The following is a 16,117-nucleotide window of genomic DNA, read 5'->3' as shown; positions in this document are numbered from 1 at the left end:
ACAATTTTGACTTTAGAGAATGAGCTTAGTGTTTCTGAAAGTGGAGCCAGTGCAGAGTGTGTGCCTAAGAAGCCTTTTGGGCTTTGACTGAGATAAAATGATGATTGCTTAGAAAGTCATTAGCTTCTTGCTGGTTTTGTTACTCTTTGCACAGCTTTACAGTTTCATCTGCTTGACAGAGCTGAATAAAAAACACACCAATCCTGACAATTTGTAGGTGTCTTGGGAATTGCAGAGCATGCTACTGAAACATTTCGTTTCAATGACTTAGCACAACAATTGATAAAAGTGAAACTTCAGCTGAATATGAGTGATGGAACAGAGATAGAGGTAATACTTGGAGTAGATAAATGAATAGACCCATGTTAGTCGTGTTCATTATTTTGAGTGGGTTTACTTTGAGTAGGAGTAACATTGGATACAGCTTTCATTTTATTTATTTATTGCATTTATATACCACCTTTATCTTCCAAGGTGGCATAGATGGTTCTCCTCCCCCTCCTCCCCTTTTCATCCTCACAACAACCCTATCAGATAGGCTAGGCTATGAGACAGTGACTGGTCCAAGATCACTCAGTGCGCTTCATGGCTGAATGGGGATTCAGACTCTGTGGTCTCCCAGGTCCTATTCCAACACACTAACCATTACACCAGACTGGCTCACGGCTTTTAGTTTCAAAGGAAGTGTTATAGATTGTCTTGAAAAATGGATACCATGTATATGATGTATAGCACCTGGAAACAAATTGAGAAATGTATTAAATATAGAGCAATACGCATATAAGCGGTGAAAACAGCATGAAGAAGAGCAACTATTGATGTAACTTATTTGTTTATTTGTATGGCCTTTATTATTTTCATTGAAAATGAAGCAAAATGAATAAGGATTTAGTCAGTAATCACTTGCCTATCAAACTGTTTAGCCAAGATAATTTCTTCAAGAGACCACAATTATTTAGGGCCTCATTATCAATAAGGACCAGGTTTATTCCTTTGGTGAGTGAGACCTGCGAGAACAAGCATGTAATGAGTTTGTGGCACAGGTTCCACTTAAAGGAAATATAGTTCAAAGTGTGCATGCAGGCAAAAGTATGCACATGTATGTTCACTCTTTATTCCTATTGCCGTATCTGTTGTGTGTACAGATACTTCAGTTTGTAAAACTTAGGTCCAAATATGGTTATAAACAATTCCATGAATCTTTGGCTTCATATCCAGCTTCTTCTTTTTTTGTTTTATTTGTTTTTACGCATTTAGTTACCGGTATATGTTTTTCAAATGAATTAATGCAGGATTACACCAGTCAATCAGAACAGATGTTTTGGTCGATTTTGTTACAGCTCATACTGAATGATATAGCCAATTTGGTAATAATATATAGAGAGAGGACTTATTAGTTTAGGTATTGTACGGTAAGGGGATGGAAGAGAGAGGTGTAGAATTGCTTTTATAATTGCCTGACATGTGGCATCCTCAAGATTTATGTCTATCATAGCTAGAATTAATAATAATAATTTATTTCTACCCCAGCTACTCTGGGCGGCTTTCAGCAGAATATTAAAATACTATGATGCATCAGATATTAACAGCTTCCCTAAACAGGACTGCCTTCAGGTGTCTTCTAAAAGTCAGATAGTTGTTTATTTCTTTGCCATCTGATGGGAGGGCATTCCACAGGGTGGGCACCACTACCGAGAAGGCCCTCTGCCTGGTTCCCTGTGACTTCACTTCTCACAGTGAGGGAACCACAGAAGGCCCTCAGCCCTGGACCTCATTGTCCAGGCAGAACAATGGGGGTGGAGATGCTCCTTCAGAATATGGAGTTCCATGATTCTTTAGTCTGAGAGCTCCTAGTTGTGTTTTGTTAGAGGTGGCCATTTGCTCTACTGCTTCACTGAATCACTTCTGTCTAGCTATGGGATTCTTGTTTGATAGCACAAATGGGGGGGGGGAGTGTCACTGAAGTTGGTAACAAATGAAAAAAAAAACATGCCTGTACAGTTGTGGATTTCATTTTCTTGCTGCAAACAACTTTCTTCCTTATCCATAAAGATAACAGTGCTAAAGAAAAGTAGAAGGATTCCGGTTTGTACTGTAGTTTCTTTTCTATGCTCATATACCTCAGAGGTGTTTTAATTTAGTTTGTGGATTTCGTGCCTGAATGCTGTTGACTAAGTAGGTTAGTTTATTACACTGAGCCTACATCACTGATTTTACAGAATTAAAAGGGCCTCCTTTTTGTATGATGTTTAAAAATATTACATACCAGCCTGACTGTAAGATTTGTAGGATATCCTTTCAATGAACACAAAAGTGATGATTGTGGCCATGCATTTTCAATAAATATTCAGCTGAGATTCTGAGTATATAATTGATCATCGCATGCAAAAGTTGTGGATCAGTTTGGAGACTGAGCTGGAAAATGTCATTAGTATTTCACTTGTTTGATGTAGGAAACTATGACTGCCATGCCACGAAGCATTTATTCCACTGCATTAGAGATGAACAAATGTTTCAATGTAATGAAGACAATACTAGCTTTTGACCTTTTTGAAAATGAAAGACCTGAAAAGTTTGCGAAGAGCAATTGTATATGTAGAACAAGTAAATGGGGTTTATTCTGTGATTAACATCACAAATCCTATACAGTGGTACCTCAGGTTACATACGCTTCAGGTTACAGACTCCGCTAACCCAGAAATAGTGCTTCAGGTTAAGACCTTTGCTTCAGGATGAGAACAGAAATCATGTTCCGGCGGTGCAGCAGCAACAGGAGGCCCCATTAGCTAAAGTGGTGCTTCAGGTTAACAACAGTTTCAGGTTAAGAACGGACCTCCGGAATGAATAAAGTACTTAACCCGAGGTACCACTGTACCTGTTCTTATCCTGAAGCAAAGTTCTTAACCTGAAGCATATCTGTACATATCTACTTAGTTCATTAGGATATGAAACTAGATTAGTATGCATAGGATTGCAGTTTTAAGATATATGCAAGAGTAAACATTTCTGAAGAGGTTCCTATAGTTTACATGCATTTTTGTATAGCTTTGAGAACCTAAAAACATAACAACACCCAAGCTGGCCAGAGAACATGTCAGGATAGGGATTGAATGAATGAATGGTGTGTGTACTATGGATCAGGATAGTTCTCAGATCTGTCTCCAAAATTCTAAAAAGAACTTGTTGCATAGCAACACAAGCAGACTGACAATCTAAGTAGCCTACAATAAAATAGCTGTTATGAGGTCTGTTTGAATAATTCCCTGTAGTGGTTCTCTCCAGACAGCAAATGTATGCAGCATGTTGCAAAGGGTGCAAGACATTTTCTCCAAGCCACCTCTTACCTTTGTGGGGTGTTTCAAGTGGAACAGCCACCATAAGTACTTTAATTATGCCACCATGGATATACCTGTGCTAGGAAGAACAAGAAAAGGTATGCAGGGTAGAACAAAGTTAGCAAATGCATATCATATTTTGGATAGGAAAAGGCACCGAAATATGTTGAAATAGATGTTTCAAATAACACATAGAATCATAGAGTTGGAAGGTACCCAAGGGTCTTCTAGTCCAACCCTGCATGATATCCCTGCGTACTAGAACAGGCAAGTAATGCTGACAAACCTTAACCATACAGCAGAGAACATGGCTGCAAATTTTTAAGAATGTGCCTTATTTGTGGAGCATAGAGCTCCAGAAGCCCTAATCTTGCTGTGGAATGGTGCAATCCTTAGCGCCCATTCTAACACTGTGCAGCATGTTTTGCTACGTGGTATAGTGCAGCGCGACATGCTAGGAAACAGCCTGGATGATGGCTAGAGTGACTTTCTCCTTCAAGTCCTCAAAGTATCAGAAGCCTGCTCCATAGTAACTCAGGGCAGAGGTTTTTGGTGTGGCTTCCCCTGTTCTGTGCAACAGCATTCCTGTTGAGGTACAGCACATGGCCACTATCTTCACTTTCTGAAAACAACTGAAGACTTTATTTGTCTCAACAAGCTTTTCCCAACTGGATGCAAAGGCTTCTGCCTTAGTTGTATTGCTTATAAACCATCTTGAGTTATTTTTGTACTGTTTTTAAAACTATCTTTAGCTGCTTTTATTATACGTTTTGTAAATCATCTTGGTACATACAAAAGGGAATTCATAAATAATAACTCTCCTACATTGACACGTGTGGGATACTCACATTGGCATTTTCTTGTGTACTCAGTCTGTACTTAGCAACAAGCAGTTAATTGGCCACTTGAACTGAAGTGCATAATGAACATACTCTTCCGATCATGTCTGTTGGTTGCACTTCTCAGAAAGGGCAACATGGAAATAGTAAAGAGCTGCTAAGAAAAAGGGATTAAGGGGAGTATTTTTTTCTGTGGGATAGTAAAAAAAAAAAAGGCAAACTGTTAAGTACTTAAGAGTACTGAGAGAAATGTGAAACTTCTCTAGGAAAATTAGTGTCCCAGATCATGTTTTTTAATTTTAAAAATCATTTTATTACTATCTTGTCAACTTTTAAAATAAACAAATAAATAAAATTAAGGTGCCCAAAATATCTCCCTGCATAGATAAGTAGTTAGTGTAAATGTTAATTAATATATGATGAAGATGACTTACAAACTTTAAAAATGTTTGTGAAATCCTTAGCTCCCCTAAAAATACCCAAAATATGATTATAGTAGGGTTTCATAAACTTGGGTCTCCAGCTGTTTTTGACTACAACTCCCATCATCCCTAGCTAGCAGGACCAGTGGTCAGGGATGATGGGAATTGTAGCCCAAAAACAACTGGAGACCCAAACTTGGGAAACCCTGTTCTATAGTTTCATGATGCGACATAAGAAACAGATAGAAATCTCATTGAGAGCCAATTTATCAGTCACAGCCAAATGCTTATATACACATTTTATTTACTCATGGGCTTTTCATATGAGCACTGTGGACACTAGATGTATTTTTTTAAAGCTTTTAAAAAAGCATTTTCAGAACTTTTAAAATATGTGTGTAGATTCCACCTGCATCTGTAGGAAGAGAGCTCATGTAGTATCTAAACTTCTGTAAGCAAGGGATGCTTGAAATACAGACTTCTACATTCATGAAAATTGCATTAGTTCTATTTTCATGTTTCATTAAATCCACATAATGTGGATTTAAAATTGTGAATTGCTCAGGGGACACAGTTGATTAGGTGCTATAGAAATGCCGAAATATTTTCTTATGTTATATTCATTAATGTATGATATTGTGGAGAAACAAATTCAAAAGTGGGCCTAAGAACTGATTTGGATGGATGCTGTCTCTCCAGACGTGCATTTTAAGGATGGGGGGTGGAGAGTGTCTCTCAGTTTCATGTCAGATTTGCATGTGACTGCTGGGTCATGATGTGTTTGGGAAAAGGGGCAGGAGAGAGATTGAATGATTTAATAAAAATAATTTTATTATTTTTAGATGATAGTTAATAAAAAAATATTCACCATCAGATCCCAGTTATATTTTTAGATATAAGTGTAGAGAAACATGCTTGAATCTACAGGTGCTTGTGTGTAAACAGAGGACAATTCTGTTATCAGAAAGTGTTCATTACATTCTCAGATCATTCCTGCTTCAATCTCCTATCTCTCAAACCTCATGAACTGATTTTTTTTAAGACACAGGAAGAGCTTCATGTTAGGGGAGTGGGAGCTGATGTCCAGTAACATCTGGAGGGCCAGAGGTCCCCTGCCCCCATTTGGGAAGCTACCCAAAGCTTCTGTAGTTTATCAAATTACTTTTGGTCAAAGTACAAGTTACGAGTTTTAGCAGATTATCAGATTACCAAGGCAGGTGTTATGTGAAGTCACCAATAGTTACTAGGGTGGGTAAATAATCCTCCGCATCCAGTATTGTTTCCAGATTGGACTAGGAATCAGAAGGTAAATCCCTGTTTTATTCTAGGGGAAAGTGGAAGGGACAGCAATCCAGAGTCTTATTGCAATACCGATATTATGCATTCATTAGTGGACCAGCTCTCTTCTCACACCCTTCCCCCAGCTTTGAATTAACATCTAGCCTGGTGAAGTGTTTTGGTGGACTCAAAAGTTTTCAAAGTAAAGTTATTTATTTGGCTGCAGAGGACTGGCAAATAATGCCCTGAGTGATAACATAATCATTCCTGAATTAAGTGGCAGTGCTTTGTCCCAGACCATTCCTGCTCCTTGACACCACTGCGAAGCACACATCCATGCTACATCTCGTGCTCATTTGGAAGATCTTCCAAAGCTGAGAAATAATTTTGAAGGAGCATGTGCAGTGCATTGCAACAGGAAGGGAAGGGTGAGAAAGGCCTATCCCATGAGCAGAGCTTCAGTTATGGAAGTTAGGGATCCAAATCATTGGGTTGTATCCGACTAAGTTATATTTGCACTAGATCCACTGAAATCAAATGAAATCAAATGAACTAAAGTAGGCTACAATCCAACCTTCCTTTGCTCCAGCTTGTGGGTTGCCCCTTCACCCATCCCTACTAGCCTCTACTTGCAGAGAGTGGGGACATTGAGCCAGCCCTAGATCTGCTGCATCCTGAGTCAGTCCGCACTGTACCAGCTCTAGGGGGCCCAGGAATTTGCTGCCTACTACCCTGGCTGGCATGGACAATGGAACTGCAGATATGGTGGTTTTACCACTGAGTAAAGCCAGGATAGGTTTGCATTATCCTGCCCATCATGTCCATTAATTTAAGTGGGTATACTCTGAGTAGAGCTAACATTTTGCACAGCCTGGTATTTATATTTTAGATACACCCCTTCAATAAGTGAATTGAGTAACTAGATTCTAGTTAATACTAATAGATTGCATTATATAATAGTACTATATAAAACTAATAGATTGGACTCATGGTTCCTTTCCAACAATATAATTGTCTCTCATTTATCTTCTCTTATGTCTCTGCCAATAGCTTTCATAATGGTTTTTTGCATTTGTCATGTTCTGTGGAAGCAGCATTCTTTGGAAGAATGGTGGCCTTCGTTTTGTTTTCTGAGGCAGTCAGTCAGCATGTCCTGTTAACTTGTTTGAGGTCTCATTTATACTGTTTCAGCAATTTCAAACAATCAGCCCTGTAGCCTGGGTATTACATTCTATGGTAATGTTGAGTTCAAAGTTGCATTGACAGCAGCAGAGCACAATGCTTAAAACCCTTAATCACGTTTTACTTTTAATTGGTTACCAAATCCAATCAGTTTCCAGAATAGTTTAAAAGAAATTGTCAGTTTACACAAATAAATTGGAAGGGTAAAAACTGCCATAAGGATAATAAGTATACCTGTTTTAAAATTCCACTGAAGTCAGTTGATTTATTTGTAGAAAAGCACCCTGATAAAATGGAAAAAATAAGTTGGCATTTAACAATTTTGTTTCATGGTGTAATGTCCTTGCCTGCCCAAGCAGTATGATAATCGGGAAATATAAACTTACAAAGATAAATCTATCTGCAGTGCAGACATAATAAAAGGACCTTAAAGGAAGGACGCTGATTATGCCCAAGTGTAATATTCAAAACTGCTACATACAATTCTGATTGTTTTCAGAGGTTACCATGATTGTTCTTCAGTATAAATGTAGCACAAAATTGATGTGCGTGTTTTAATTTAACATTTTTAATATATCTGAAATTGCTTTTTAGTTATTTTTTCTCCATAAATCTGATAGTTCAACTTGGATAGCCCTTCAAAAGTGCTCTGAATTCAGGAACAATTCTTTTGGGGGTCATTAGACTATTGTTCGAGGCCTCAGGTTTCTAGGCATATGAAGTATTTATTAAGCATGTGCAGCCATGTTCTTCCTAAAAATCCACCTTCTCACTCCATAAACAATAATGAGTCTTCAATGCAGGAATTTTGGGACGTATTCCTATTTGGTACAATGTCCCTGAATTAATCCATGTTACTTCACCTGTTGTAATATTTGTCTGATAGTAAATAATTTCCCAACTAAATGCAGAAATGTCCATTAGGATTTTGGTAGATGGGCAGTAGGAAATTTGCTTCTCTGTGGAGGTAAACAAATAAAGCAGCTCAACTGAACTTGCCTTTTAAAGTACTGTAAAACAATTCTGCAAAGTTAGGTACTCCTAAAACCCACTGTTTTTTTTTAGCAGACTTTACTTTAGTACAGGGTAAGGCTGGAAGGCTTCCTAATGTTGAGGAACTCCAACTCCCATCAGTTCCAATCAGCATGGCCAATGGCCAGGGGTTGTAGGAAGTGTAGTCTAGCAACATCAGGAGGGCACCTGCTTTAAGGCTACATTCTGCATTTAATTATAGTTGCCTGAGTTTTATACAATTTTCACCTCCTACCTAGCAATAAAGTTTTCTTTTTCTAATTAAGCACAATTAAGCAAAATTTCTTGTTTTGTGCTCTGAAAGCTCTGGAATGTAATATAACTGCTTGAAGTAGAAGCCTGATCTGAAATTCTCCTGTCCTACCCAATGGAACAAAACAGGGATGTGAAGTCTTGCTGCAGTTCATAGCTAAGCATCACCATTGTCACATTCCAGGTGCTACATTTTTCTGGAAGAGGCTAGATAAAAATGTTACCAATCTTAAAAGAAGAGGGTGAAAATGAGAGACCCCTTTTGCCTTTTTATAGTTTTTGGTATAATTATTTAAGTAACACACTGTCTAAAGCAATGAAAGATGCATTATAGTTCCACTAATTTAGGATAATTTATTGCACATAAATTTACTGCAGTTTCAGAAGAGTACATAATCCATGCATATAAATGAAGCAAAGAAAGAGTACACATTAGATCTCATTAATTACTCAACAGCTCCTGAATTGTCTTCTGCCTTCTCAGTAAAGATCAAAAGAAGAATGGTTACTGTGTTAAGTTGCACCCAATAATTACATGTTTTGGGGAACAACCATCAGCACCCTTAACAAACTACAGCTCCTGGAATTCTTAGGGGAAAGGCACAACTGCTTAAAGTGGTAGGACAGCACTTTAAAAGTATGCTATGAATGTGTCCAAGGTCTGAGATGAATCTGCAAAATTCTCAAAATTGTACAAGCCAGATTCCACACCACTCATCTTACAGTAAGAAAGAGCACAACCTCCCTTCTCCGTCATAAAGGATTATTGTGGGGAAATGAATTTTGAAAGGCTGAATCCATTCTAGAAGGGTTAGTGTGTCTGTAAATTCCATCCACTAGTCAAAAGGGGTAAAAGTTATAGCTGATTTTTGATTGCTCTAATAATAATGGAGGAGCACAGATCTTCATTTTAGAAAGAGTGGTACAGATTGAAGCAGAGAGAGTATTGAGAATATAACAGGTTACTTACCTACTTACTTACTTACTTACTTACTTACTTACTTACTTACTTACTTAAAACACAGATACAAGGTGAACCTTGAGAACTGTGCACATCCCTAATAGTAAACTACAAATAAGATATTAAGGGAATTTAACTAAGTTGAGCAGAGAGGCAGGTAAATACTATTACTAAATAGAAATAAATTCAGGGGTCACCACACCTGTTTTCATTGTGGGGGCATGGGATACAATCCTATGCACAGTTATTTGGAAGTAGGCCTTATTGAACTGGCGTTACTTCTGAATGCACTATACGGTTGTAGTATCAGACTTGAAACAGCTGAACAATAGTAAAGAAACAAGTACTTCTGAACATGTGCCTATACAACCACTGAGTCATCACAGGCAGTCCGGTCTCCATGTAATATTAGCTAGAAGACTGCCAAGTTTTGAATGACAGAAGTTTTTAACTGGGTAAAACAATTAATATTTATGCATGAAATTATGTATTCTTCAAAGCCTAAGTTCAGTGGGGATTACTTCTGAGTAAATATTGCCATGTAAGTTTTGCAGCTTTAGTAACTCCCCAACTCCACCTCTATTCTATTCTGATATTAGAAGGGTAATTGAGGACAGTTGATTGAAGACTACTGCTCAGCTAAGATTCAGTAAGAATAATATGGAAAAAAGCAGCCAATTATTATAAGTCTGTGGTACAAATCAATAGCTCATGCTCATCTGGAACATTATGTTCAGACCAGTGATCTCATCTCTTAAAAAGGAAAAGGGAAGAAATGAAATTCAGAAGAGGAGAACAAAGGTAAGATTGTTTACCCCGGCAAGGAGATTGTATACATAGGTAAAGTGAATATGCTGTTCTCTCTACTTGAAATAGAAGAACCAGGAATGTGCCATGCCTTCAACAATAAGAAAGTATTGTATTCTTAACCATTTTGTAAGCCCAGATGGGCTGGAATCCAAAGGGACACATGTGGTGTACTATGCACTCCTATCCTCATTAATTAATATAAATGTATACCTTTATAATACCAATTTATATCACAATATATTCAAAAAATGGATCACTTTTCTATTAGCCTTTTGTTTCTTGCCTGCTGTGAGGAGCAGGAGCTGACCAGGGGCAGCTTAGCAATAAAACACCCGGTGTCAGTGAAGTTAACCCTTTATTCAGAGAAACCAAAACAGCACAGACCTAGTGATGGCAGCAACTCTTTCCAGTAGGTCTTGCTCAAAAGCAGTTGTGAGGACTGAAGATCCCCAGCTTCCTGCTCTCTAAGGTTCTTCTCTCTTTTTTAAAAAAGATATTTATTGAGTTTTTCCACCTTTATACATTAAAAAATCAAAAACAAAAAACAAAAAAGTTAAAAACACATAAAGTTTACAATCCTTATTTTCAATAACATATTTCCCTGACTTCCCCACACCTCCCCTTCTTACATTCCAATTCAAATTGTTAATTCAACAAGTTCTTGTCCCCAACTTTTGACCTTTTTATATTTAATTCATTTTAAAAAAACAACCAATTTTAACTTATAAACATCAGTATTTAAACATCAGTGCTCATTCTTAAAACTTTTTTCTAAAGTCGACCCAAATTCCCTTCCACGAATTCCCCAATTTTCATACTAATAACAAACAAAATAAAAAAACAGATTATTATTCTGCACCCTTTGGATTCCCAAACCCCACCCCACCCCTTTCCCGGTTTCAATCCCCAACAAATGTCCATCAGTCTTAGTCTACTATCAGCCTGGAGACCTCACATCCGAGGCTCTTAATTCTCTCTCAATTCCTCTCTGCCGGTTTTTTTGGTAGTCCTTAATATTAAACACCAGATCTCGGAGAAGCTCTGTCCCGATAGGGTCCATATTTCTTCCAGCCAGACCTCCATACTTAAAAGTGGAGCCTGAATCTTGTTTCTTACTCCTTTTAAGTCCAAATGTCCCAAAAGCTCCAACTTTCACCTTAATCAAATTTGTAATCCATATGTCTTCAGATCTCCACATAAGGAGATCTCTCCATTCTTCAATCTTCAATTCAAAACAGATTTTCATCATCCAGTACTTATTTTCCTTTGTAGCCATCATGTCAGGCCTCTGGCTCTCCTTTGTCATCTGCAACATTACATCTCCTCCTTCCTTTTCCTCAGAAACAACATATATCTCTTTCTCCACACTCTCAAATCTTTCAAGTTTCTCTTCTTGTCCAGCTGCATGGACTTCATGAGTCAAGTCCTTATCAAATTCAATGGATTTGTTTACTGTTAAGTCCAGAGTTGCAACATTTGTAGCCAAAACATCAATTTGGCCTTGTAACTTTCCCAAGAGAAGAAACACTCTGTCCAATTTAGCTTGAATTTTTCCTCCTTCAGCCATTCTTGTAATGTCCCAAAATCCCCTCTAGAGGGATTTTGGTTACTTTATCTTCCTTCCAGTTCAAATCCAAAAATCAAGTTAGTTTGTATCAGTTCTTCCTTGTTTTCAACAAAATATAACCAAATTGTAGCAAATATATCCAGCAGAGATAGCAGAAACAAAGTTCTCTTTTTCCTTCTTGACAGCTAATTTGACAGCTGTCAAACTCTTCTATATCTCCTCAACAGGCTCTCTCGCGGGTCGGGGGGCGCAAATGGTGCCCGCCGAGTCACCAAGTTCACAGGCTTCAGCGCCTGTGATTTCTGAGGGTCCCCACGTCGCCGCAGCGGCAAGACCCGGATCCTGCGGAGCCGATTCCCTCCGGAGCTCGGAGGGAATCCGCCATTAGCCGATGGCGCTAACCCGGAAGTCTTCTAAGGTTCTTCTCCTGGTTCCTTCCCCAGCAGCCTAAGACTCCATCGTCTTGTTTCTCTTTGCTCCACCCTCTTCATTTATCTTCGTGTTCTTGGAGACCAGGCAGGAGGGGAGCTGGTCACAGCAAGAGAGGCAGACTCCCTGGCTTCTTCAGCAGGCTGACTCATCTCTGTCTCTTGCCCACCCCCACCCTCCTGCCCCTGAATCTGAACTACTCTCTAGCCTTTCTCCTTTCCTTTCCTCCATGTTTTGAGTTCATTTTAAAAAAATGAGAATCCAGTATGTATGCACTAGTTCCTTAGAGGAAGGGGAAAATACAGATATAAATAATGGCACTGATATACTTGGTTCAGAGGTTTCATTGACAGTACTTTGCAAGCTAAGGTAGTGTGATGACTAGAATTGTGTGCTAGGAGTTGGGATACCCATGATTCAAATCCCACTAGGTGGCCTTTGGCAGAACCTTAAGTAATAGTTACAAAACTTACAAGGTTGTTGTCAGGATTACTGAGATCATACATGCATAGTATTTCCAATACACAAAACTCAATACCTGACATTCTAACCAGTCAGTCCCAGAGAGATACATTCATACGGAATTGGGTGTCTAAGTACCAGAAATAATACAACCTCTACAGAGTTGGGCAGATATACTTCATGCACAAACATATCCCATTCCATTACATTCCTGCGACCATTTTTACCAGTATAAGACCTGCAGGCCTTTTGTAAGGTGCATGTTTTTGTAAAGCAGCGTTTGCCACTTTCTTCTTCAGGGTGGTCCCCCTGGTTTGAGGAGCTTGGAGCTATATGCACCAGGAATGAGACACTCCAGTGTTAGCACAGGAGTGAGAACAGAACACAACTCCCATCATTCCTGACTACTGGCTCTGTTGGCTACGGTTGATGGGAGTTGGAGTCCAACAACATCGGGCCACAGGATCCCCATCCCTGCTCTGCATATTCCGTCTTCTATATGAAGGGCATCCAGGCACTGTAAGGTTTGTAGTTGAGCTATAGCCAAGTCTTGATCTTGGCTTACTGCTTGTGATTTGAGGGAGACAAAAACCCATGAGTCAAGGTTCACACTTAAAGCTAAGCCAGACCATGGCTTAGCTCCTGGTAATGCAACAGCAGTAGAACCAGGGAAGAAGTTAAAGCTGCTGCTGCTGCTGTGATTTTTGCTCAAGTAACCACAAACTTTATCGTTCATGCTGAGCCATGGTTTTGACAGCGTTGTGTGCCAACTGGGACACTAAAACTAGCAGGTTTCTACTAATTTGGCCAGTGAAGCAAGCTGTGAGAAGGTGTAGCAGGCTGAGCTATGAAGTAGCAAGTCCCCAGTTTGAATCTTGCTTCTGCCAGTTTCGTAATGTGGTTTCAGACAATCCATTTTGGCTGTAGCTTTTTCACCAGCAAAAAACTGACCTACCTTTCAGAGTTCTAAGGATTATAGCAAGATCAGGTATGTAAAATGCTTTGAACACTCTGTAGAGCAGTATAATGCTAAGTGTTACATGTGACATCCTTATCATACTTACATAAACGTAAGTTGTGCTGAAACCAATGTGACCTACTTCCAAGTAAAAGGATGCTAGTAGTGCTGAAGTGCTAGTATTTATTATTACTGTAGACATGCCACTAGACTGTCGACTTGTGTCAAGCCAGCTTCTGATCTTATTCTTTTTATCTGCAATTGTGTTATTGCACCATTGACTTTTGGGTGTGTTTGGTTCAGGAGATGTGGCCAAAATTAGCTGGATCTTGTAAATCCAGACATCTGCATTGCTGATGAAGAAAAGTGCGTTTGGTGGGTTGTTTTTAGCATATGGTCTTTTTTGTTGTTTACTGGAAGCTTAGTTTTTTTCTCTGCTTGTCGTCTTTTTTTTTTAAGAGCTGGCAGGATCTTGCTTCTCTTTTCCGTTTTCGGGGGTCTGGGGAGGCGTCTGCACAATTCTGATTTGCTGGAAAACGCAGAGGGCTCGTCCTGGGTAGAGCCTCGCTGTGCTTGCTGCTGCTGCTGACGCGTGGCTCTTGCTGCTGCAGCTGCTGCACGTCCTTGTGACGTGCTGGAAGCCGACTTGGATCCCGAGTCCCGGCTCTTCCTTCTCCTCGCAGCGCTCTTTTTGACAAGGTACACAGACCTCTGAGTCTTTGCGGTTGCTCGTTATTCCCGTGGTGTTTTGCGCGCGTTCCTCATGCAAAGCGGCTCTGGGAAGGAGGGGAGGGAAAGGGGGCTCTCGAAGGCCTTCGCCTTCTGCTCCGATTGATTTAAGTCTCCCGTGAATCGTGATGCATGTTCTAGAAGCCATTTTTAAGTTAACAGTTGTCCGTGGTTGAACATTTCGCATGCACTCGGCCTGCAGAAGGGCGCCAAGCCGGGGCTGCGGGGTGGGCAGCTGCTCTCCTGGCGCTTCCTCCCTGGCGAGGAGCTGGCAGGCAGGAAAGCCGCTTCCCCGCGCCCCGAGCGAGGGGCTGCTTTGTGGCCTTGGCCCCTGGTGGTCCCCCTGGTTTGAGGAGCTTGGAGATCTGAGTTAGGCGGGGAAATCGCTGCCTGCTGCATTTGCTAGCGCCGGCCAAGGTCTCCCTGCTGACTTAGGGAAATGAATGGGGGTGGGAGGAAGGGCGCTGCCGGGGGGGGGGGGGCAGGCAGCAGAATAAAGCCGTAACAGGGAATGGCCTGGGGCTTAAGTCGGAAAGACGCGGTCTGCCTTGGAAGCCGGGGAAAGGTATGCCTAGGCTGCAGCTGGGCGCCGGCGGAATGGCCGGGGGCTCGGTGCGCGCGCCCGGGTGGAGCATGATGGAGCAAACGGGCAGCATTTGCAATCTGCGCGTGAGTTGACTTTGCTGCGACGGGGTGGCTGTGGCTCTGCAGTGCCTCCCCCTCCGGAGTTGCCTGGGGCTTAGGAATTCTGGAAGAAGGGAGTCTGGGGCGGCTGGGGCAGGGCGCTGTCGTCTGGGCTTAAGACGAGCGAGAAGGGTTGCGATGAGCTGGCGGGAAAGGGCGCTTGCATCGGGCTCAACGAGCGTAGCAAAAACCTGCACAGAGCGAGCCCAGGTACCAAGAAGCTTTTGTCCTTCTTGCCTGCGCTGCCCTTCCACTTCACCGTGAGAGCTGGCTGCTTGGGGCTGCCTTGCTTACCTTCCTCAGCAGTGCCCGTCCTAAGAAGCGCGCAGCTGGATCAGGCCAGAGGCCCATCTAGTATCCAGCATCGGGCTGTCCCAGTGGCCATCCAGATGGTGCCTTTCCATGGGGCTTCGTGGCCTTGCCCCCTTTCTGTACAGCCTTTCATTTGACTCCTAGGATGTCCTGCTTGTCATACGCCTTCCGCCCCCACTACGCCTTCTCTTGGTGCCCAGGCGCAGCCGTGGGCATCTTCTCGAGGTTGCCCCCTTCGCCCACCATGACTGGCCGTTTCCATTTCTTCCAGTATGGCAATATTGACCTTCCTAGCTGTGGTACTCTTTTATTGAGTAACGTTAGGGAGCTGAAAGGTGGAGGGACGTGGATGTGATGTGCGGTAAACAAATAAATACCCTCCCCACAAAGCGCCCCCCCCCACAAAACTTATCTAAACTTCGGTGGTGGTGGTTATGAAGCAGTTTTCGCAGCAGGATGGCGTCCCAAAGTAGGAGAAGTGGCAACATTCCCCTCCCTTTCAACGCCATGTGGTCTGATGTAGCAGGTCTCCTTCTCGGCAGACTTTGTGCTGAGCACAACATCGTGCATCCCTTTTCCTTCCTTACCTGCTGGGCCTCCTTCAACTTTGGGCGGTTAACTCCTTTGCAGAGTCTGCCGCAGGCGCGGGGAAAGAAGCTTCCTCCCTCAGCCCGTGCCTGGGAACTGGCCTTGGCATCGTGCTATGTCTCGCCCCGCCTCGCCCGTGGGTTCCTGCTTGTTCCTTCTCTCCCCTCCCTCCTTCCCCACTTCGCCTCTCCCCAGCTCGTGGCTTCTGCAATGCGGTGGGTGTGGTTATATAGTAAATTGTAGCTCTGGACCTCTGCAGTGGAAGCGCTGTCTCCTC

General features: G+C 41.5%; 1 protein-coding gene and 1 long non-coding RNA gene across 22 annotated transcripts in view; one reads left to right on the top strand and one right to left on the bottom strand.

The window, feature by feature from the left end:
* EPB41L3 (erythrocyte membrane protein band 4.1 like 3) overlaps positions 1-16,117 on the top strand; it is a 124,368-nt gene that overhangs the window by 28,393 nt on the left and 79,858 nt on the right. For 19 of the 21 annotated variants that reach the window (XM_053396489.1, XM_053396486.1, XM_053396480.1 and 16 more), the window contains exon 1: positions 14,117-14,226. The exons of 1 other annotated variant lie outside the window; for it this stretch is intronic. The gene's annotated coding sequence lies outside the window, so the exon portion shown is untranslated. Of the gene's footprint in view, positions 1-14,116; positions 14,227-14,755; positions 14,822-16,117 lie in introns of those variants that run through there. One more of the 21 variants, XM_053396475.1, reaches the window with a different exon arrangement.
* On the bottom strand, positions 479-16,076 carry LOC128417595 (uncharacterized). The gene is made up of 3 exons (XR_008331499.1): positions 15,840-16,076; positions 3,345-4,328; positions 479-735 (listed from the first exon to the last, which is right to left on the bottom strand). It is a non-coding gene; the product is annotated as an uncharacterized LOC128417595 (long non-coding RNA).

The sequence above is a fragment of the Podarcis raffonei genome, chromosome 7 (assembly GCF_027172205.1).
Source record: "Podarcis raffonei isolate rPodRaf1 chromosome 7, rPodRaf1.pri, whole genome shotgun sequence".
Taxonomy (NCBI): domain Eukaryota; kingdom Metazoa; phylum Chordata; class Lepidosauria; order Squamata; family Lacertidae; genus Podarcis; species Podarcis raffonei.
Note: the sequence above shows the minus strand (reverse complement) of the source record. Positions and strands in the feature narration are given on the sequence as shown.